Below are 21,637 nucleotides of genomic sequence, written 5' to 3'. Positions count from 1 at the left end.
CAAGGAGGGATCCCCAGGATGTCACAATGGGCCCTGGGGACAACGGGGGGTCCTAAGACGTCACAATGGGCCCTGGGGCCAAGCAGGGATCCCCAGGATGTCACAATGGGCCCTGGACACAATGGGGGGTCCTGGGACGTCACAATGGGCCCCGTTGACAAGGGGGCATCCCCAGGATGTCAAAATGCGCCCTGGGGCCCAGGGGGGTCCTGCGATGTCACAATGGGCCCTGGGGACAAAGGGAGTCCCCTGGATGTCACAATGGACTCTGGAGACAAAGGGGATCCCCACGGTATCAGAATGGGCCCTGGGGACAAAGGGGGGTCCTGGGATGTCACAATGAGCCCTGCGGACAAGGGTGGTACCCACGGTGTCACAATGGGCCCTGGGCACAAGGGGGGGTCCCCATAGTGTCACAATGGGTCCTGGGGACAAGTGGGGTCCCCAGGATGTGACAATGTGTCCTGGGGACAATGTGGGGTCCTGGGATGTCACAATGGGCCCCAGTGACAAAGGGGCCCCCTGAATGTCACAATGGGTCCTAGGGACAATGGGGGGTCCTGGGACGTCACAACGGGCCCTGGGGACAAGGAGGGATCCCCAGGATGTCACAATGGGCCCTGGGGACAATGGGGGGTCCTGGGACGTCACAATGGGCCCCAGTGACAAGGGGGGGTCCCCAGGATGTCACAATGGGCCCTGGGGACAAAGAGGGGTCCCCTGAATGTCACAATGGGCCGTGGGGACAAGGGGGTGCCGAGGATGTCACAATGGGCCCTGGGGACAATGGGGGGTCCTGGAATGTCACAATGGGCCCTGGGGACAATGGGGGTCCCCAGGATGTCACAATGGGCCCTGGGGACAAAGGGGATCCCCACGGTATCAGAATGGGCCCTGGGGACAAAGGGGGGTCCTGCGATGTCACAATGAGCCCTGCGGAAAAGGGTGGTACCCACCGTGTCACAATGGGCCCTGGGAACAAGGGGGGGTCCCCATAGTGTCACAATGGGTCCTGGGGACAATGTGGGGTCCTGGGATGTCACAATGGGCCCCAGTGACAAAGGGGCCACCTGAATGTCACAATGGGTCCTGGGGACAATGGGGGGTCCTGGGACGTCACAATGGGCCCTGTGGACAAGAAGGGATCCCCAGGATGTCACAATGGGCCCTGGCGACAATGGGGGGTCCTGGGACGTCACAATGGGCCCCAGTGACAAGGGGGGGTCCCCAGGATGTCACAGTGTGCCCTGGGTACAAAGAGGCGTCCCCGGAATGTCACAATGGGCCCTGGGGACAAGGGGGTGCCCAGAATGTCACAATGGGCCCTGGGGACAATGGGGGGTCCTGGGATGTCACAATGGGCCCCAGTGACAAGTGGGGGTCCCCAGGATGTCACAATGGGCCCTGGGGACAAAGAGGGGTGCCCTGAAGGTCACAATGGGCCCTGGGGACAAGGGGGTGCAGTGGATGTCACAATGGGCCTTGGGGACAATGTGGGGTCCTGGAATGTCACAATGGGCCCTGGGGACAATGGGGGTCCCCAGGATGTCACAATGGGCCCTGGGGACAAAGGGGGATCCCCAGGATGTCACAATGGGCCCTGGGGACAATGGGAGTCCCCAAGGTGTCAGAACGAGCCCTGGGGACAAAGTGGAATCCTGGAATGTCACAATGGCCCCCAGTGACAAAGGGGTTCCCCATGGTGTCATAATGGGCCCTGGGGACATAAGGGGTCCCCAGGATTTCACAATAGCACTGGGGACAAAGGGGGGTCATGGGATGTCACAGTGGGCCCTGGGGACAAGGGAGATCCCCATGGTATCACAATAAGCCCTGGGGACAAAGTGGGGTCCTGGGATGTCACAATGGGCCCTGGGGACAAAGGGGGGTCCTGGGATGTCACAATGGGGCCCAGTGACAAAGAGGGTCCTCATGGTGCCACAATGGGCCCTGGGGACAAAGGGGGTCCCCTGGATGTTACAATGGGCTCTGGGGACAAGGAGGGTCCCCAGGATGTCACAATGGGCCCTGGGGACAAAGAGCGTCCCCAGCATGTCACAATGGGCCCTGGGGACAAAGAGGGGTCCCCTGAATGTCACAATGGGCCCTGGGGACAATGGGGTGCAGTGGATGTCACAATGGGCCCTGGGGACAATGGGGGGTGTCCAGGATGTGAGAATGAGTCCTGAGGACAAGGGGGGGTCCCCATGGTGTCACAATGGGTCCCCAGTGACAAGGAGGGGTCCCCATGGTGTCACAATAGGTCCTGGGGACAAAGTGGGGTCCAAGAATGTCACAATGGGCCCTGGGGACAAAAGGGGTTGCCATGGTGCCACAATGGGCCCTGGGGTCAAAGGGGGTCCCCATGGTGCTACAATGGGCACTGGGGACAAAGAGGGGTCCTGGGATGTCACAATGGGCCCTGGGGACAAGCGGGGGTCTCCATGGTGTCACAATGGGCCCCAGTGACAAAGGGGGTCCCCTGAATGTCACAATAGGTCCTGGGGACAATGGGGATCCTGGGACGTCACAATGGGTCCTGGGGACAAGGAGGGATCCCCAGGATCTCACAATGGGCCCTAGGGAAAAAGAGGGGTCGCCTGAATGTCACAATGGGCGCTGGGGACAAGGAGGGATCCCTAGGAAGTCACAATGGCCCCTGGGGACAATGGGGGGTCCTGGGACGTCACAATGGGCCCTGGGGACAAGGGGGGGTCCCCAGGATGTCACAATGGGCCCGGGGGACAAAGGGGTGCCGAGGATGTCACAATGGGCCCTGGGTGTAGTGGCAGAGCCCCCCCCGCCCCAGGGGGATGGGGTTGTCGCCAGCCTGGCTGAGAGGTGAAGCCAGAGACAAAAGAGACTAAAGGAGCACCATTAGAATGTAATAATGAGTGAGCAATCGCCGGACACATGCGTGCAGAGCGCGTGGACAGCACATGCAGCCTAGCATGTTATTGTATAGCACGAGTTACAACCAATCACATTGTTGTAAGGCGCGTGGACAGGGCAGCTTTGCTATAAAGCCAGCCCGGTCCGACAATAAAGCGAACTCTGTGAACATCATATTGGTGTGTCAGGTTCCGTGGCTCGCATGGATAAAGCAACACTTTGGTGACCCCGACGTGATCCTTCGTATCGAAGCAAGATCGCCGGAAGTGAAGACGCGAGGACGCCACCTGGGGGCGACACCAGCCCAGCGCTCAATCATAGCGGAAAGTAGGCCTACGAAGAAGCAGGTGGCATGGGAAACACGGCATCCGTGGAAGAAAAAATAATAGTGAGAAGTATTCTGCAGCTGGCTGCAAGAACAGGAAGAATTTTGGAAAAAGACGCGGTGGAGCACCTTTTACTATTCGCCCAGCGTAAGGGCTGTGTTCGTTCGACGGATGAATTTTTTTCTCCCGATACATGGGAGGACATAGGGACCGAACTATGGGAAGCGGTTACAAGGGGGAGCCGCGAGGCTTGCGATCTCGCCGGACCCTGGCGGGAGGTCAGGCAGCTGGTGCAGGAAGTCTCAGAGGAGCCGGAGCTGTGTGCCGTCCCCTCGGAGCCGCCCGCCGCAAGCTGCCCACCCTCCGAGGACTCCGAAGAATCAACACCGCTGGTATGTCCCGTATCAGATCTGGAGTTCTGGGGCGGAGAGCAAATTATACCCTCTGCGCCCGTTGAGCCATTGCCTGGCTCCGACAACGAATGGCAGCAACCGGCAAGTTTCAACAAGCCAGGACAAGTTAATCCAGCCGACGTGCCCTTGCCGGAGGAGCCGATGGAACACCAGGACGGAGCGCGCAGAATCGCCCTGACTGCCAGGAGGAGAGCGACGTGCAGAGCCTGAAGGACTTACTGAGACGGCAGGAGAGCCAGATGCAAGAAGTTCTAGAAGCTATGAAACGACTAGATGGCGGTAACGGTAAAACTTCGCGGTTAATAGCATATAAAAAGGCGTCAGATGCAATTAAGGACGGGCTGGAGGCAATTGGCAGGGAATGTGAAAAACGGGGAAAACAGGAAAGGGAGGGGGTGGAATTAGACCTCACTCCGGAGGAGCTCCGTATCAAAAGGGAGCGAATACAAAAATGGGCTAGACAATGTGTTGAAGATGGGATGTGGTCTGTAAGAGAAGCAGATGAATATTTGAGAGCGCGATATGGAAAAGGGCTGGAGACTGGGTTAGCAGATCGGTTTGCAAATATGCGTCGACTTACTGATCCACAGGGAAACACAAGGGAATTGTATAGCAGTGATAATAATGATAATTTGGGTGCTGCCCCTGTGCATCAGGGTAGAGATATTCCTCGAGATCATTCTTATAATGCAGGGCAACGTTGGCAAGGGGTAATCAGAGATGCAACTATTGAAGGGATCACGTTACCTGGTAGTATTACAGCAATGCCAGTGCACATAGATAATAGAGGACAAAGGCAGTGGTCGCCTTTTGATTGGAAAACGGTTAAGCAATTGCAAAGTGCAGTTATGCAATATGGTATGGATAATAAGCATGTGATGCAGCTAATCAATTCATTTTTCAAGGGGCAAGTACTAACTCAAACAGATATTAGGGCATTGATGGAGTTATTGCTTCCTCCAACGGGGTATTTGCTGTTCTTGGACACGTGGCAGGGGAAAGTGGAATTGGCAGTATTAGAAAATGTTCGTTTACCAGCTGATGATCCGTTGCGGTTAGCGAGCATGGACCAGTTACTGGGTCGTGGGCAATATGCGGATGGTGCTACTCAGGCAGCACTTCATCCAAGGATTTTGCAGCAAACGCAAGGGCTTGCCTTGGCAGCAGTGAAAGAATTGCCAAATATAGGTAACCCTGTGCCACCCTATTCTACAATAAAGCAGGATCCTGGGGAACCATATATGAAGTTTGTAGATCGCTTGAAAGAAGCTATAGATGCCTGTCCTAACTTGACTCCAGAGGCAAAAGCTGCTGTGGGGAAAGATTTGGCTATGATGAATGCAAACACCCAATGCCAACAGATATTAGCCGGTTTGGGAAAAAGTGCTTCTTTAGCAGAGATGGTGGAAGCTTGCACACGGGTACCAATTATGCAACAGGAGGTAGAAAAAGCAAAAATACATGCTCAAGCCCACGCTGCGGCCTTGGCTGCAGCACTTAAGCCTGCAATGAAAGGTCGAAGCCCTTCTTCTCGCGGCCTAGCATGTTTTACTTGTGGACAAACAGGACATATTAGAAGAAATTGCCCTCAGTATACTCGGAGAGGGGGACCTAGTAATGGCACTAGTCAGTCACCAGCCCCTCTCAATAATTTGCGCTTTGATGGCACGTGCAGTCGGTGTGATAAGTATGGACACCGAGTAGTGGAGTGTCGATCAAGATTTAAAAAAGATGGGACACCGCTGCCGGGAAACGGGAGGACCAGCGCCAGGGGCTGGGGCGCGATGACACCACAATACCAGCCGAGAGGGGGAGCAGCCATGGTTGCTTGTCCGAGCTCAGGGCAGCAACCTCAGGAAGCGCAGGCGTCGATCTGGCCGTGGGAACAGATGTCACAATAACAGACCGGTCTGTACATGTAGTTCCATCTACAGTAACAGGGCCCCTAGGGTATGGATTGAGTGCACTTTTAATAGGTTGTTCTTCTGCTTCAAGACAGGGGTTGTTTGTTTTGCCAGGATTAATAGACTCTGATTATGTTGGACCCATAGGTATTATGTTGCAAGTCTTAACACCCCCTGTGACTATTAAACAGGGGACCCGTATAGCACAATTGGTACCTTTTAAAGCATGTGTTCCAAAGGCTTTAAATACAGAAAGAGGTCAGAAAGGTTTTGGTTCTACTGGAGCCCCTGTGGTTGCTTTCACGGAAAAACTGACTTTGGACAAACCATCTAGGGTAGTTTCCATTATTGGGCCTGGCAGTGAGATTAAGAGGAAAAGAATGCTTTTAGATTCAGGCGCAGATGTGACGATTATCCCTCGCACTGACTGGCCTTTGTGTTGGCCTTTAGAAGCAGTAAATACCATGGTAGTGGGGATAGGGGGGGCCACTCCCACCCACATCAGCACACATATGGTTAAGATAAGGGAGGAGGGCGAGGGCTTAGAGGCATGGGTACGACCTTATGTTCTAAACACAACAATTGCATTATTGGGAAGGGATGTGATGTCTCAGTGGGGAATAGTTATGCAGTCACCTTTTTAATAATGGCCATTGCAGCGAGCGACACCCGGCCATGTATGAAGCTGAGCTGGGAAACAAATGATCCTGTCTGGGTGGATCAATGGCCATTACCAAAAGAAAAGCTCGCACATTTAGAGGAGCTGGTTGAAGAGCAACTCAGTCTCGGACATTTGGTCCCTTCCACCAGCCCGTGGAATACACCTGTTTTTACTATCCAGAAGAAATCAGGGAAGTGGCGTTTGTTACAGGACCTCAGGGCAATTAATGCAGTAATGAAAGATATGGGGGCACTACAACCAGGTCTTCCTACCCCAACCATGCTTCCAAAAGATTGGGATATAACTGTCATTGATCTGAAGGATTGTTTTTTCACGATTCCTTTACACCCAGAGGATTGTGAAAAATTTGCCTTTACTGTTCCAGTGCTTAATCATCAAGCTCCCACAAAAAGATATCATTGGGTAGTGCTACCTCAGGGAATGAAAAATTCTCCTACTATTTGCCAATGGTATGTAGATTTGGCTTTAAAATCATTCAGGCAACAACACCCTCAGATGATCATCTATCATTATATGGATGATATCCTTTTGTGCAATAAAGAGAAAATTAGTAAGGACATAATAACTCAGTTGACAAAGCAATTAGGTCAATGGGGTCTGGTTGTGGCACCAGAAAAGGTACAGCAAACTGCACCATGGAAATATTTAGGATATGAACTAACTCAGGCCATGATTAGACCTCAGAAGCTTACTGTGAAAGCAAAGATAGCAACCCTTCACGATGCAATGAAGTTAGTAGGGGACTTACAGTGGATAAGAAATGTTGTGGGTATTACAAATACAGATTTGCAACCGCTGTTTAGTCTCCTCCGTGGGGGACGAGACCCCCAAGAACCACGGTGCCTCACACCAGAAGCACAGAAAGCGCTTGAGCAGATTGCAAGAAAAGTTTCACAGAATACTGCTCAGCGGGTAAGATCAGAATTGCCTGTTACTCTCTATGTCTATAATACCAATAAGGAAGTGGCAGGACTTTTGGCCCAGTGGAGCACGGAAGAAAAGGATCCATTGGTAATATTAGAATGGATATTTTTAAACAGCCAAAAACAAAAAACCATCATTCAGAGGTGGGAAGCCATTGCCCAAGTGATAGTGAAAGGACTAAGCAGATTTCTGACATTGTCTGGACTATATGTTGCTAAAATTGTGATCCCTATTTCCCTCAATTTGTTTGAACAGATCCTTCTCAAACATGACGATCTTGCCTCAGCTCTTGCCCGGATTCCGGTGCAGGTGGACAATCATTATCCACCACATCCTATATTTAAGACCAACCTCCCCTTAGAGCCTATGTCAATTTTTAGTGAGCATCCACTAGATGCTATAACCATTTTCACAGATGCGAGTAGTCGCTCATGCAAAGGAGGCTTTGTATGGTTTGAGAATGGTCAGTGGCATTCACAGATTGTCATAGCTGAAGGATCGGTTCAAATTTTAGAATTGCGAGCGGTGACAGCAGCATTGCAAAAATGGCATAACTCTCCAGTTAATCTGGTAACAGATTCTCTTTATGTTGTGGGAATTGTACAAAGAATACATAGAGCACTTTTGCAGCGAGTTTCCAATTCCTTGTTGTTTGAAGCATTGTTAGATTTGTGGAACGTATTAGATTATAGGACAGCACCAGTATTTATCATGCATATAAAAAGCCATACTAACATACCAGGTGGTCTAGTAGAGGGAAACAGCATCATAGACAAACTTGTGGCAGTAGCAGATATATCCCCTTTTGAACAAGCCAGACAAGCTCACGAATTCTTTCATCAATCCTCAGCAGCACTCCGAAAGCAGTTTACAATTACAAAGGAACAAGCTCGAGCCATTATTGCAGCTTGTCCTGATTGTGCCCGCATAGTCCCTCTCCAACAAAAGGGAGTAAATCCTCGGGGCTTGCAGCCAGGTCAGTTATGGCAAACTGATATTACTGAATTTGCACCATTTGGCAGACAAAAGTACATTCATGTCTCCATAGATACCTGTTCAGGACTGCTGTGGGCTACAGCCTTGACCTCAGCAAATGCAAAGGCAGTAAAACGTCATTTACTACAAGCTTTTGCTGTCATGGGTGTCCCTACACAAATCAAAACAGATAATGGTCCTGCATACCACTCTGACAGACTTGCAGCCTTCCTCACCCAGTGGAAGGTACAACACCTGTTTGGAATCCCTTATAATTCTACTGGCCAAGCAATTATTGAGCGTGCACACCGTGCATTAAAAATCTTTTGTCTGTTTTGAAAAAACAAGGGGGAATTGGTGTGAGCCCAGAAGAGGTATTGATGAAGGCATTGTATGTGCTGAACTGGCTTAATCCTAAAAGTGAAACTGAAATGGAACCGGTTGTTATGCACCATATCAAAAATGTCAAAGATTTTTCCGAAAATGTGCCTAAGGTTAGTGTGTTTAATCCGACAACACAACAATGGGAAGGTCCTATGTCACTAATAACCTGGGGAAGGGGATATGCTTGTGTTTCTACAGGTAACCACAAAAATTCATGGATCCCAGCAAAGTGGGTGAGACCTTGGCCAGCTAACAGAGAAGAAACCGGTTGCAGTGATGACAACCCTTAACCTCAGACATGTTATCGCTTTAAGCAATGAATGTAGCCAATGTTGAGAATACCACTTTGTAAAACAGAGCAGCAATTAATTTTTTGTTATTGGACATGTTCACAGTTATGAAGAGTTTGATTGTATGTGTTGTTTGAACTTAAAAGTTAAAAAGATAGAAGATTTGCCGAACAAGAAAATAACAGAAGATACTGGGGTTTTTGGGGTGAATGCCTTGTTTGGTTAAAAGGAATATTGAAAACAGGTTTGTTCTTGTTAATTGTAATTGTATTAGCCTTAATGTTCTTACCCTGTATTTCACACTGTATTTAAAGCATGATATGGCGTATTGTTAATATTAAATAAAAGAGGGGGAGATGTAGTGGCAGAGCCCCCCCCGCCCCAGGGGGATGGGGTTGTCGCCAGCCTGGCTGAGAGGTGAAGCCAGAGACAAAAGAGACTAAAGGAGCACCATTAGAATGTAATAATGAGTGAGCAATCGCCGGACACATGCGTGCAGAGCGCGTGGACAGTACATGCAGCCTATCGTGTTATTGTATAGCACGAGTTACAACCAATCACGTTGTTGTAAGGCGCGTGGACAGGGCAGCTTTGCTATAAAGCCAGCCCGGTCCGACAATAAAGCGAACTCTGTGAACATCATATTGGTGTGTCAGGTTCCGTGGCTCGCATGGATAAAGCAACACCTGGGCAGTGCCAGGCGGTGTGAGCAGGACAGAGCTGAGCACACAGCGGGTGGGACGGGGTCTGTGACACGGACAGGGAGCAGACCCAGGGACAGAGACACAGCTGCAGGAGCACAGACATGGGCAGGAAGAGTTAACTGCTACCAGAAATGCTGGGGATGGGATTTAGGAACCTCTCTCACATCCCCTGCAGTGCAGACACATTTCCCAGTGCAACCCCTGATCTCCTCTCCTCTCCATCAGAGCCTCTGCCCCGAAGCCATGGGGTCCAGGTCCTGAGTCTCCACCTCAGCAGCTGGACCTCCAGGGGAAGGGTTCCTGGAACGTGAAACACAAAAAAGGTGCTAAAAGTACTTGCTCTACAGTGTCATTTCATGAGTGGCAGCAGCACAGTCGGGTAAGGAGAAGGTTCCACAGCATGCCCGTCTGCCTTTCCGTCCTTGCTTTATTTCTCAGAAGCACTGCAGTGTCCTTCCCTGTTTCTCCACCTGTTCCTGGAGCTCTTGCTCTCTGGGGTTGGGGTGGGACATGCAGCTGAAATATTCCCATAGTATGCATGGTCTTAGGAGCAAAGCACCGTGACTCAGCCTAAGTAGATCTGCTGCTTATTCTTTTGTACTGCCAGCAGATTGTGGAAGTAGAGTATAAAACCCATCCTTATGGAGAGATCTGTGCATTTTAGGCTTAGTCTAAGTAAGTGGGACCGGCGGGCAAGGACTGAACCGGAACGGCGGGGCGGTTGGTCCTACGCAGGGACAGGAGCTGGACGCGACCGAGCGAGCCTCTCGCGGGTGGCTGCGGGACAGTGTACGCGACGCTACGAGTCGAGCTTTTCGACCCTCGCGATCCGTGCACACGCTCGGCGAGTCCGTGTCTGGAGTTTCGGGGCTCGCGCGTGGCGTGGGGATGCGGGTTTCGTGGCGGTGGTTTTTTTTTTTTTGGTGGGGGTTTATTTCGGCAGGGGCGGCGGGGTCGTGGTGGTGTCGTCGTGCCCCCCACCCGCACCTGCCGCCGCCGCCGCCGCCGTATAATTTCACTTCGTGTTCCGGCTCAGACTGCACGGCGAGCACAAACACCCCCCCCCCCCCCGCCCGCACCCCAAAGCGCGGTCTCTCCCGCCCTCGCCTTGCCCCCCGCCCCCTCCGGCCCACCCGCGGGAAGGGCCGGAGGGGGTCGGCAACTGCGCGCGCCGCGCATGCGCGCTCTCCCCGCCGCCCGGCAACCGGCCCCCTGCCCCCCGCCAGGTGCCCAACGGTCAGTCGCTCGGAGTCAAGCCCGTCGGGCGGGCGGTCGCGGGGAGGCCAGCGCGGGAGCGTCTTGCCGATCGGCCGAGGAACCCCGCGCGCGGGTAGGCAGGGAGGCAGGCGGGCCGGGACGGGGAGACGGGGACGGGGACGCGGTGTCTCTATGCCTCCCCGGGGGGAGGCAAAGCCGCTGGCGGGGTCGGTTTCTTCTTCAGCCCGCGGCCGGGGCGGGCAGCGGGCCGAGGGACCGAGCGAGCGAGCCACCGAGGAAGAAGCGCGGGAGGCGGCAGCACGGGCAGGTGAGGGGGTTAGGCCTCCGACAGCGGGGCTGAGAAACCGCGGGACGCCCGCGTGCCCCCCCCGCCCCCGTCCACCCCCCCCCGCCGTCCACCCCCGTCCACCCCGGGCACGGAGCCGGCAGGGACGCCCCGGCTTCCCGGGGGGGAGGCGAACTCGCTGGCGAAAGGCCGGGGCGGGGGGTGGGGAGGAACTCTGGGCGGGGATGGGCGGCCGGGCTCGCTGCGGCGGACTGGGGCGGGCAGGCGGTGGTTGGGGCCGGGGAAGGCCGCCGGCTGTGCTCTCATTGCCCCTCCTGGTACAGTGTTATTTGGAGCACAGAGTTTAGGGGATGGACAGTGAGCAATGAACGGTTATAGAGTTGAAAAGAAAAATGACCCTATCTAAAGGACAGTCTCTCCCAGGATGTGAGTCTCTGCAGTGCAACCCTTTGCTAATTGCAAGGCAGAGAGCAGATGATTCAGTAAGTGGGGTTTATGGATCACAAATAGACATTAGTAGAAAAGATGCCCTGGGAAGGTTCAAAATATATGGAGGTACAAATGCCTGGGTAGAATGGATCAAATATATGGTGCAAAGCCTAAACGAGCAATTGCTATGCCTGTGCAGCAGGAAGGCCTGTGGCCCAAGTGGTACCCTTCCCTCTGGGGTGGAGCGAAGATTGACAGGGGATGGAGTGCGTCTTAGCCTTATGCCAAGACTCTACGGCATGGAGAAATAAGTCGTGTCATACTCTCTCCCTCCTGTTTCCAGCTTTGCAGGGAAAAATATCAAAATCCCCCTGGCATTTTCAGGAATAATTGGAAATCATACTGCCTGTCTCTCACGACGCGGCAGGAATGATACCAAGTTCCTAGGAACATGAGTAGGTGTGCAGAGACATGGGAAGTTGGTCCTCATATGTCCTCAGATGCTTCTTGAGTGGATCTTTGGTGGTACTGTGGGAAGATGACACTTCATTCCATTTTATCCCCCACTGGGAAGGTACCTGTGACGTCGTACAATTGGAAATTCCTTTTACCCTGGCATTTGAACACTGTGATCCATCAGGGCAACAGAAAAAGGAGTTGAGGGCTTTCCTCTGATGACAGGGTTTATTTCAATTAGATTGGGGTCCCCAGAGGAGTCCCCAAGGAACACAAAGCAAGAAGTCAAGTTAGCTGCGGGTTCTGAGTCCTTTTTGTTTTGGTAGGTAACTACAAACAAGAGTGTAGACGGGATAAATAACATTTATTTATAAGTTATACTAGACAAGCAGTTAAATGAATCACCAAGCAATTAGATGCTACTAGTAGAATGGCATGGGAAAATAACATGGTCCCAGATAGGATGTTGGCAGAAAAAGGTGATATATGTCTAACCACAGCTTCAGCAGAAGAATTGGCTGAGAATTCAGGTGTAGATAGTCCACTCATGGGATTGTTAGAATCTTGGTTTGGAATATTGAGAGAAATTACTTCTTTAGTCGTAGTAACAGAAGCACTGATTTCTATAGCGTGCTACATCATTGCGTGTCTGCGAGGACTTGTTCAACACCTTATTGGACAGCTCTATCAAAGCAAGTGCCTTTAGGGCCACTGCCATGCTCAGGTAAAATGATCCTGCTAAAAGAACAAGAAGAAAGAAAGAACAGCAAATGCATAACTCCAGAAGAAAAACGTGAAATCGTGTTGTCTAGGCTTGAAGCCACCTATACAACTGTATCATAAGAAAGTGCAAAACCTCCTCCATTTCAGTCCTGCAGCTCAGCACTAGTTTTTCCTCTTCCCTCCCTTTGTCCTGCTCCCTTTGCTTTCTCCCTTTGTTCCATATCCTTCTGCACAAAACCACCGTGACTCAGCCTAAGTAGATCTGCCGCTTATTCTTTTGTACTGCCAGCAGATTGTGGAAGTAGAGTATAAAACCCATCCTTATGGAGAGATCTTTGCATTTTAGGCTTAGTCTAAGTGTCTCAAGTAGCCGGGGTTTTTGTTTGGGCCTAATCCATCAGGTCTGATGGCTTCCCTGCTCGTCTCCAGATGTATGTGGTAGAAAATATAAAGCAAGGAAACGTCCTTTGGCCCAGCCTTGCCTTATTTCCTTCTCATCCTGTTCTCTGTGCCAGCCTCTCTCACTAAGCCCTCGTCTGGCTGCATGTCTCTTCTTTCCTCTCTCCTTTTCTCAAACTCTCCTGCTTCCTGGCTTTTGTCTTTCCATTCCTCCATTTCAGTCCTGCAGCCCGGCACTAGATTTTCCTCTTCCCTCCCTTTGGCTTGCTCCCTTCGCTTTCTCCCTTTGTTCCATATCCTTCTTTCCGACTTGTCTCTTGGAGACTTTTGGCCACGCTGGACCCAAGTCTGGGGATGTTTTGGAAACTTTTCCGAGGCCTCGCTGCTGACAGGGGGGACAGCAGGCAGTGACAGGCCCGGGGCTGACAGGCTCCCCCTCCCCTAGGGGGCGCTCGGCTGCCACACCCAGCTGACATAGAACCTTTGTCACAATGCCCGCTACCGTGGGGAGGATGCGGGCACTCTGCGGGTGACAGGGACACAGCCGGACTTGGTGTCAGCTCAGCAAGTTCTCAGTTCCCCAAAGAAGCTGAATGAGGTGTGTTTAATACAGTAAGGTGTTACGTATTCATAAGGACCCCAGGAACGCCTCTACATATTCATAACCTTTCCCGCTTCTTCTTAAAATGAGTCCCAGGTGATCATTTCCGTAGTCTCCTCCTTGACCCCTCCCTGTTGCACCTGCGCAGTGCCATCTGGTGGTCTTGAGGAGGGTCTTTGGATGAAGGCTCCTTCAGCCTCGTCACAGTGACCTCTTTACCTTTGGCTCATTATGTTGAGTGGACTGGAACCCAAGCTGCCAAGTCGATTGAAATCAGACTGGTTCCCCCCTTTTGCTGTAAATCTTCGTTATCTCGTCTTCTCAAGTTTACATCTAGGTGCTGTAAAACCTCTTACCTTGGCATTCGACGAGGTTCTGTTTTTTCTTAACATAATGGGTTAGTTAGTTAGTTAGTTCCCTCTGTCAGTTCCCCCCTTTTCGGGAAGGTTAGTAAATTCTTGTACTAACGTGATGATTCCCTATTTAACCTTTTCTCAGACCACAAGTAAGAAGGCTGCTTCGACAGGAGAAGACTTATCTTTCTCCCTCAAAGAACAAACAAATTCTCATGTTGAACAAAACATTCGTGTTGCTCTTCTGGGGCAGCTGATGACCGGGTGGCTGGTGCCCCGGCAGCAATGGCATCTGTTGGGCTGCAGCGGGAGCTCGCGCTCTTTGGCGTGGTGACCCCGCTCACTGCAGTTCCTAGCGCTTTCCTTTTGGGTTTCTTCTTCCCAGTGCGATGGCCAGGTCCAGTTTGGTGTTATCTTTTAAAATCATTAGTTTATACCCCGTTCCTTTTGCTGCCATTTCAGGATCTATAGGCGTGCCTGAGATTTGCATGGCTTGGACTACTGAATGTATTAACCGAACAAAGCACGGGGTCATACGTGGCACAAACAGTAAACCCAGAAATGCACATACTATCATGAAGCCTATTTTCTTCCACCAGGCTCCCCCAAATAAGTTACCCCACCAATGGCTAGTAAGTATAGAATTCCACTTCTGTACTGGTACATGTGCAACGCGTTTTATCTCCTCTGCTATTTTCATTATGGCTTCCCCATCGTTATCTCTTTCCAAACAACACTCCGAAGTATTCAGTTTCCCACAGACGCCCCCCTCTCTTCAGCTAAAAGCCAATCTCACGCTCCCTGATTTTGGTACACTGCAGCTCTGGTCTGAGACAATTGTCTCGCTATGAGATTCGGTGCCTCAGCCGTCTGGTTGCTTATTATTTCAACCACTGCTTGCAACCGAATCATTTGGTTTAGCACATATATAGGGGTACGGGATCCCCAGTTTCCATCTCGGGCCCATGTGGCTGGATCATAGTATTCAAATATTCTTTGTGCAGGCCATTCACCATCTTTCCAAGTTTGCATTCCTCCTATGGGGCATTTATTAAACTCCTCTCTGTTTCAAGTTTTGTCTTGCCCTCCCCCTCCATCTGAATAGCCCCTCCTACCAGCTTGTGTAAAACAGATGCTCTGTTGTCCCCTAGGGCAGGAGGCAGAGCCTACAGCGAGTCCACCTTTCTCTAGGTTAGTTGCTACCCATAATTTCTGCCCTTGGATTTCACACTTCTCCAATTTTGTTCTATCATAACATCCAGAATTAATACGAGTGTGATAATGTAGAACATACTGGGTTAGTCTTCCTATTCTCACACGCTTGTAGCATTTGGTACAGTGAGAGAGTGAGAGAAAATGGAATGCTCTTATTGTGGAAATGTGGGATATTTACCCCGAGGACGGCAACTGTTAGAAATGACTAAAGGAGGAAAACTCAATACACTTTGGAAAATCAGAGGGGCTGAAAATATTTGTGGTGTTTCTTTTTTGTGGGGCAACTTGTTTAAATGGCAAAGGGGCATGTAATTGGTAAAGTAGGAGGTAATGAGGTCTAGTTTTTAGTAAAAACAGAAGCTACCCTATCCCTTCTAAATTCTACCCTAAAAAGATCTAAAACTGAAGAAAGAGTTGTAATAAACGGGGTAGCAGGGAGGAAGGAGAGACAATTATGAATAAATTCCTATCTGTGATAATAAGAATTAAAAGTGTATGGGGAAGGAATATATTAGTGGAAGATTCCCCAGCTTATTTATTAGAGACAAACGTTTTACAGGCTCTGGGTGTGGAAGCACAGTTACTGCCTGGGGGGGTGATAAGGAGAAAATTTGAGAGCTATTCTATTACCTGGAAGTTTGTGTTGGTTTTGGCCAGGGTGGAGTTAATGTTCTTTGTGGTACCTAGTATGGGACTATGTTTTTTGATTCGTGCTAAAACCAGTGTTGATAATACAGAGATGTTTTTGGTACTGTTGAGCAATGCTTGCACAGGGTGGCCTGTTCTGCCTCCCACACTGCTCCACCAGCAAGTGGGCTGGGGGGAAGCGACAGCCAGTGGCACACTTATCTAAGCTCTTAGAGCCAGTGTCTTGAGTGTGTGCAAACTGCAGCAGTCACCGCTCTTCTGGTGAAAGAAAGCAGGAAATTAAACCCTGCTGCTTTCCTGTGGAGAGATGACAATGGGCTGCACCTCCTCATAGATGGGACTTCAGGGATAATTCAGGGGAAAAGACACAATGGGTGTGCCATCGTTGAAGGTGTGAGTGGTGAAATAAGAAACGGGCAGGTTACCTAATAACTGGTCAGCTCAAACATGCCAGCTATACGCTGTCAATCAGGCACTGCAAATGTTAGATGGAAAAGAAGGTACCGTCTGTAACGGTTCTAGATATGCATTTGGAGTAGTGCACACCTTTGGGAAAATCTGGGAAGAATGGGGTCTAATGAATAGCAAAGGAAAAGAATTGGTTCGTGAAGAACCAGTTGGACAAGTGTTACATAATCTGATGTCACCAATAGAAGTGGCTGTAGTACATGATGTCCATTGGGACATCAGAGGGGAAACTCCTTTTGTGTCAGGGGAGATTGGTTATCAGATGAAATGGCCTGAGAAGCAGCCTTAAAACCTGAAGTGATAACTGTAAGTTATCTCACGCTTGAGGTCCTGGCCTCACAGGAAATTCCAGTTTTTGATGAAAAATAAGAAGTCCTCCAAGAATTAGGAGCCAGGGAACAGAGTGGGAAATGGGTACTCCCAGATGGTAGAGAAATGTTAAATAAGCAAATCATGAGGGAGGTATCAGCGATTCTACATCAGGAGAGTTATTGGGGAACACAAGCAATGTGTGACGTAATACGGGAATTTATACTATAGCCAAGCAAATTTGTGAAAGATGGGTGGTTTGTAAAAGACTAAATAAAAAGGCACTTAAAAAGCAGCCTGCAGGAGGGCAGGGTCCAAGTTTACAACTCTCTCAAAATATTCAAGGTGATTTGCCTGTAGCTGGTCGAATTAAATACATACTAGTGTTGGTTGATCACCTTGCCAGCTGGGGAGAAGCTTTCCTCCTGAGCACTGCCGCAGCAGCAGTGGTAGCAAAAGTTTAATAACAGGTGGACCTCCACAGTTTGAAACTAAGGATTTATTTCTCAAAAACTCTATACTCGGGTTGTCTTGCCTATCTTCTCTCAGGCACAAGGCCTTCTGGCACAAACTCTGCCTTTAGAGTTTGCAGCTCACAAGTTTCAGCCTGAAAACTGGGTCCTGGTCAAATCCTGGAAAGAAACGGAAGCTTCAGCCAGATTGGGAAGGAGCATTTCAAGTTCTGCTGCTCACCGAGACAGTGGTACGACCAGCTGAGAAAGGGTGGACTCATTAGACACGGATTAAAGAGCCAATGGAACCTCCAAAGGACAATGACGAGTGGCAAGTATTGACAACTGATGACCCCCTTCGACTAAAGATACAGAGATGAAAATGAAATGAAACCTTTGGGGATTGTTAATCCTGTGTATGTAGAATTTACAAATGGGTTACTTAACAAACGTCACTGAAACTGAAGGTTCCCTAACAATTTGAGTAGATGATTGCCACATCCTTAACTGTGGGGATGTACAGAGCTAAAGAGAATGGAGTTATGAAAAGAAACGTGTCCAAGGGGCCTGAGTCTAAGGATGATTTAAATAAGTGCACAGTTTTTGTTACTGTCTCTCATTGCCCCTCCTGGTACAGTGTTATTTGGAGCACAGAGTTTAGGGGATGGACAGTGAGCAATGAACGGTTATAGAGTTGCAAAGAAAAATGACCCTATCTAAAGGACAGTCTCTCCCAGGATGTGAGTCTCTGCAGTGCAACCCTTTGCTAATTGCAAGGCAGAGAGCAGATGATTCAGTAAGTGGGGTTTATGGATCACAAATAGACATTAGTAGAAAAGATGCCCTGGGAAGGTTCAAAATATATGGAGGTACAAATGCCTGGGTAGAATGGATCAAATATATGGTGCAAAGCCTAAACGAGCAATTGCTATGCCTGTGCAGCAGGAAGGCCTGTGGCCCAAGTGGTGCCCTTCCCTCTGGGGTGGAGCGAAGATTGACAGGGGATGGAGTGCGTCTTAGCCTTATGCCAAGACTCTACGGCATGGAGAAATAAGTCGTGTCATACTCTCTCCCTACTGTTTCCAGCTTTGCAGGGAAAAATATCAAAATCCCCCTGGCATTTTCAGGAATAATTGAAAATCATACTGCCTGTCTCTCACGACGCGGCAGGAATGATACCAAGTTCCTAGGAACATGAGTAGGTGTGCAGAGACACGGGAAGTTGGTCCTCATATGTCCTCAGATGCTTCTTGAGTGGATCTTTGGTGGTACTGTGGGAAGATGACACTTCATTCCATTTTATCCCCCACTGGGAAGGTACCTGTGACGTCGTACAATTGGAAATTCCTTTTACCCTGGCATTTGAACACTGTGATCCATCAGGGCAACAGAAAAAGGAGTTGAGGGCTTTCCTCTGATGACAGGGTTTATTTCAATTAGATTGGGGTCCCCAGAGGAGTCCCCAAGGAACACAAAGCAAGAAGTCAAGTTAGCTGCGGGTTCTGAGTCCTTTTTGTTTTGGTAGGTAACTACAAACAAGAGTGTAGACGGGATAAATAACATTTATTTATAAGTTATACTAGACAAGCAGTTAAATGAATCACCAAACAATTAGATGCTACTAGTAGAATGGCATGGGAAAATAACATGGTCCCAGATAGGATGTTGGCAGAAAAAGGTGATATATGTCTAACCACAGCTTCAGCAGAAGAATTGGCTGAGAATTCAGGTGTAGATAGTCCACTCATGGGATTGTTAGAATCTTGGTTTGGAATATTGAGAGAAATTACTTCTTTAATCGAAGTAACAGAAGCACTGATTTCTATAGCGTGCTACATCATTGCGTGTCTGCGAGGACTTGTTCAACACCTTATTGGACAGCTCTATCAAAGCAAGTGCCTTTAGGGCCACTGCCATGCTCAGGTAAAATGATCCTGCTAAAAGAACAAGAAGAAAGAAAGAACAGCAAATGCATAACTCCAGAAGAAAAACGTGAAATCGTGTTGTCTAGGCTTGAAGCCACCTATACAACTGTATCATAAGAAAGTGCAAAACCTCCTCCATTTCAGTCCTGCAGCTCAGCACTAGTTTTTCCTCTTCCCTCCCTTTGTCCTGCTCCCTTTGCTTTCTCCCTTTGTTCCATATCCTTCTGCACAAAACCACCGTGACTCAGCCTAAGTAGATCTGCCGCTTATTCTTTTGTACTGCCAGCAGATTGTGGAAGTAGAGTATAAAACCCATCCTTATGGAGAGATCTTTGCATTTTAGGCTTAGTCTAAGTGTCTCAAGTAGCCGGGGTTTTTGTTTGGGCCTAATCCATCAGGTCTGATGGCTTCCCTGCTCGTCTCCAGATGTATGTGGTAGAAAATATAAAGCAAGGAAACGTCCTTTGGCCCAGCCTTGCCTTATTTCCTTCTCATCCTGTTCTCTGTGCCAGCCTCTCTCACTAAGCCCTCGTCTGGCTGCATGTCTCTTCTTTCCTCTCTCCTTTTCTCAAACTCTCCTGCTTCCTGGCTTTTGTCTTTCCATTCCTCCATTTCAGTCCTGCAGCCCGGCACTAGATTTTCCTCTTCCCTCCCTTTGGCTTGCTCCCTTCGCTTTCTCCCTTTGTTCCATATCCTTCTTTCCGACTTGTCTCTTGGAGACTTTTGGCCACGCTGGACCCAAGTCTGGGGATGTTTTGGAAACTTTTCCGAGGCCTCGCTGCTGACAGGGGGGACAGCAGGCAGTGACAGGCCCGGGGCTGACAGGCTCCCCCTCCCCTAGGGGGCGCTCGGCTGCCACACCCAGCTGACATAGAACCTTTGTCACAATGCCCGCTACCGTGGGGAGGATGCGGGCACTCTGCGGGTGACAGGGACACAGCCGGACTTGGTGTCAGCTCAGCAAGTTCTCAGTTCCCCAAAGAAGCTGAATGAGGTGTGTTTAATACAGTAAGGTGTTACGTATTCATAATGACCCCAGGAACGCCTCTACATATTCATAACCTTTCCCGCTTCTTCTTAAAATGAGTCCCAGGTGATCATTTCCGTAGTCTCCTCCTTGACCCCTCCCTGTTGCACCTGCGCAGTGCCATCTGGTGGTCTTGAGGAGGGTCTTTGGATGAAGGCTCCTTCAGCCTCGTCACAGTGACCTCTTTACCTTTGGCTCATTATGTTGAGTGGACTGGAACCCAAGCTGCCAAGTCGATTGAAATCAGACTGGTTCCCCCCTTTTGCTGTAAATCTTCGTTATCTCGTCTTCTCAAGTTTACATCTAGGTGCTGTAAAACCTCTTACCTTGGCATTCGACGAGGTTCTGTTTTTTCTTAACATAATGGGTTAGTTAGTTAGTTAGTTCCCTCTGTCAGTTCCCCCCTTTTCGGGAAGGTTAGTAAATTCTTGTACTAACATGATGATTCCCTATTTAACCTTTTCTCGGACCACAAGTAAGAAGGCTGCTTCGACAGGAGAAGACTTATCTTTCTCCCTCAAAGAACAAACAAATTCTCATGTTGAACAAAACATTCGTGTTGCTCTTCTGGGGCAGCTGATGACCGGGTGGCTGGTGCCCCGGCAGCAATGGCATCTGTTGGGCTGCAGCGGGAGCTCGCGCTCTTTGGCGTGGTGACCCCGCTCACTGCACTTCCTAGCGCTTTCCTTTTGGGTTTCTTCTTCCCAGTGCGATGGCCAGGTCCAGTTTGGTGTTATCTTTTAAAATCATTAGTTTATACCCCGTTCCTTTTGCTGCCATTTCAGGATCTATAGGCGTGCCTGAGATTTGCATGGCTTGGACTACTGAATGTATTAACTGAACAAAGCACGGGGTCATACGTGGCACAAACAGTAAACCCAGAAATGCACATACTATCATGAAGCCTATTTTCTTCCACCAGGCTCCCCCAAATAAGTTACCCCACCAATGGCTAGTAAGTATAGAATTCCATTTCTGTACTGGTACATGTGCAACGCGTTTTATCTCCTCTGCTATTTTCATTATGGCTTCCCCATCGTTATCTCTTTCCAAACAACACTCCGAAGTATTCAGTTTCCCACAGACGCCCCCCTCTCTTCAGCTAAAAGCCAATCTCACGCTCCCTGATTTTGGTACGCTGCAGCTCTGGTCTGAGACAATTGTCTCGCTATGAGATTCGGTGCCTCAGCCGTCTGGTTGCTTATTATTTCAACCACTGCTTGCAACCGAATAATTTGGTTTAGCATATATATAGGGGTACGGGATCCCCAGTTTCCATCTTGGGCCCATGTGGCTGGATCATAGTATTCAAATATTCTTTGTGCAGGCCATTCACCATCTTTCCAAGTTTGCATTCCTCCTATGGGGCATTTATTAAACTCCTCTCTGTTTCAAGTTTTGTCTTGCACTCCCCCTCCATCTGAATAGCCCCTCCTACCAGCTTGTGTAAAACAGATGCTCTGTTCTCCCCTAGGGCAGGAGGCAGAGCCTACAGCGAGTCCACCTTTCTCTAGGTTAGTTGCTACCCATAATTTCTGCCCTTGGATTTCACACTTCTCCAATTTTGTTCTATCATAACATCCAGAATTAATACGAGTGTGATAATGTAGAACATACTGGGTTAGTCTTCCTAT

At 49.6% G+C, this 21,637-nt stretch overlaps 1 pseudogene; it reads left to right on the top strand.

The window, feature by feature from the left end:
* Nucleotides 1-10,656: 10,656 nt before the first annotated feature.
* LOC136113845 (dynein axonemal heavy chain 9-like) overlaps nt 10,657-21,637 on the top strand; it is a 248,318-nt pseudogene continuing 237,337 nt past the window's right edge.

The sequence above is a fragment of the Patagioenas fasciata genome, chromosome 29 (genome assembly GCF_037038585.1).
Source record: "Patagioenas fasciata isolate bPatFas1 chromosome 29, bPatFas1.hap1, whole genome shotgun sequence".
Classification (NCBI taxonomy): Eukaryota; Metazoa; Chordata; class Aves; order Columbiformes; family Columbidae; genus Patagioenas; species Patagioenas fasciata.
The sequence above is the reverse complement of the archived record's forward strand: the minus strand, read 5'-3'. Positions and strand labels throughout refer to the sequence as shown.